This window comes from Podarcis liolepis, assembly GCF_965112155.1.
Source record: "Podarcis liolepis genome assembly, chromosome: 8".
NCBI classification, from domain to species: domain Eukaryota; kingdom Metazoa; phylum Chordata; class Lepidosauria; order Squamata; family Lacertidae; genus Podarcis; species Podarcis liolepis.
In genome coordinates, this window is record NC_139560.1 from 31,910,106 (window position 1) to 31,912,858 (window position 2,753).

Sequence of the window (2,753 nt, forward strand, 5' to 3'; positions counted from 1 at the left end):
CGAGGGAGCCGGCGTACAGCTTCCGGGTCATGTGGCCAGCATGACTAAGCCGCTTTTGGCAAACCAGAGCAGCGCACAGAAGCACCGTTTACCTTCCCACCGGAGCGGTACCTATTTATCGACTTGCACTTTGACGTGCTTTTGAACTGCTAGGTTGGCAGGAGCAGGGACTGAGCAACGGAAGCTCACCCCGTCGCGGGGATTTGAACCGCCGACCTTTGGCAAGTCCTAGGCTCTGTGGTTTAGACCACAGCGCCACCCGTGTCCCTATTTTAAAGGTTTATGTCCACTCAAATAATGGTTGGATGTGTGCTGAGCAATCAATTAAGTAAAGATCAGAATGTATAGTTAGCAGCCTTGAGTCAGTGAAGAAAATGATGGATTGGCAAGGCTTTTGTTTCTACTCTGTGCCTCCCACTTTGCATGGCTTCATAAGTTACTTGTTGACCTCCAGGAACTTGAAGGTTTGAGTTTTTACATAGTTTGCTAAGCAATATTTTCCTCATAGGCTGCAAACTGTAAAATGTCCAGTGTCCAACCTTCCATGCCTGGGGTGATTTCAGTTTCCCATGCTGGATGATTTTTTGTTTGGCTACCATTCTGACATTTTCCATTAAGTGCATATGTACCCAATTACAGCATTGGCATATTCTGTCTCTAGAAATCTATCTGAGACTAAGTTAATTCTAGTTTGTATTTCCTTCCAGAAGGGTTTGATAATTGGGCATTTCCACAGGACGTGTGTCAAGTCAGCCTGTGCCCTTTTGCACCTCCACATTTAAAGCACGCGAGCAGCGAAAAGGTTTGGTGTAGTATTTTTGTCGTCGCTGAATTAGGTGGCTGGCTTAATGCCGTGTAGGGCTTTTGTCCATTGTGCAGGCATTAGGCAGGTCTCCAATGCTTCACTTTTGTTCGGTTGGGTCCAGCACGCTACTGAATAAAGTGAAGGTTCAATTGTTTATGTACATCAATGACTGTCATGGGTTGGCCTGCAGAGTCTCAGAACTTCACCCATGATAGCAGCTTGACATAAAGTGGGCTGAGAGGGCTATCCCTCAGAGAGATCAAGTCCACTTCAGAGTTTGAAAGCACCATTTTCTTTCATCTCTCAGCTCCTACTCCTGTAGCATTTCTAAGTGATACACATCTCTTATGATTCACCTTGTGTCATTGTTACTGAATGTAAATGAGTTCATGCTAAACCAAAGAAATGTTTGCTTGTTTCTTCTTGCTGTAACTGATATCAAATGGGTAAGCTGCTGTCTTTATTACTAGCTGAATACTCTGATCAAATTTATGAAACCATCTAATCAGCAAATATGATATTGCTAGGATTTTTTAAAGAAACTTATTTTAGTTTACATGATATTTCTGGGATTTCAAAAGCTCATTTAATGCTTGGAATTTTGTGTTTCAGTTCTAATCAAAGGACAACAGAACTTTGTATGCCATCCCGTTTATGAACAATTAAATAAATAAATCTTTTAACACATTTTATTTTTGTTTTGGACAGTATTCGCATGTCAAAATGTCTATAACTCATTTTAGATTTCAGAAAGTCAAAAGCTCGTGCATGCACAAATCTGGATATACTATTTTTTTCCTGTTTTTTAAACTTCATCTCTTTTGTATTTATTCTTTCCCCTGCACAACTGAAAGGCATCTCTAAAGCTTTATCTATAACTAACTTCCCTATATTATGCCTTGGTCAGTCTAAGCTTGCTTATGGGACTTTTTCTATTAAGTGTATTTAGACTGCAGCTTCAGTGCCCACTGAAAGCAATGGAAAACTAGTTTAGGCTAGTTGCACTCTGCAGTCAACATGTTCCACTAGTTTCAATGGCACCCAGCTATTCGTGACCTCTGCTTCTAGTGTTCAGGCATGAGAGGCATTACTTATATAGCCAAAACAACATCACAAGAGGGCACTACATGCAGGCTTAGCAAGAGTCCCAAAGCTTACAGATGGATAGATGAGAGAGAGAGAGAGAGAGAGAGAGAGAGAGAGAGAGAGAGAGAGAACAAACCCTAATGGGGAGGGATTTCCCCCCAAGTAGGCCAATGAAGACTGATGTTTAATTGACATGGCTTTTATAGTTGTAGTTGTTGGTTGTTATTTTATTGCTCTGTAAGTTGCTTTGCGATTTCTTTGAAATGCAAGGTGCATACATATTTCAATAAATAAATTAAATAAATGCTGAGTGAGCCTGGAAGGCTGACTGATGGGGTGGGGAGAGAAACTGGATGGGAGCGGGGGATGTAATGGAATACCACAGAAAAAGGCATGGCCAGCTGGCTGGCTGGAGCACTGAACAGGAACACTCCATGCTGCAACGCTTTGCCATAACTCCTATTGAAATGAAATTTAAAAAGAATATTAGCTAGATTGCTAATTAGCCAGACTGCTTGCTAGCAGGATCAGAGTCTCAGTGTTTTGTGGTTCAGCACCGTGAAAAGTAAATAAATGAAATATTTACAACCTGAATGCATGGATGTTTACTCTGAAGTAACTCCCATTAAGTCAAGTGAAGCTCATTTCCAAGTATGTGCATATAGCGCTGCAGCCTGCAAGTTCTTCAATGGATCTGTTTTGTGAAAGTTAGCCCGTGATTATGTATAGGTAACAAATCATTCACTCTAGTGATGAAATCAGCTCATTACTACACTTTTGGAAAAGCTAGTACCCATATTCTGCGATGATACTATGCTTGGGTTAAAATAGTGGATAATTGTGCAGCGTGGTTGTAATGTGA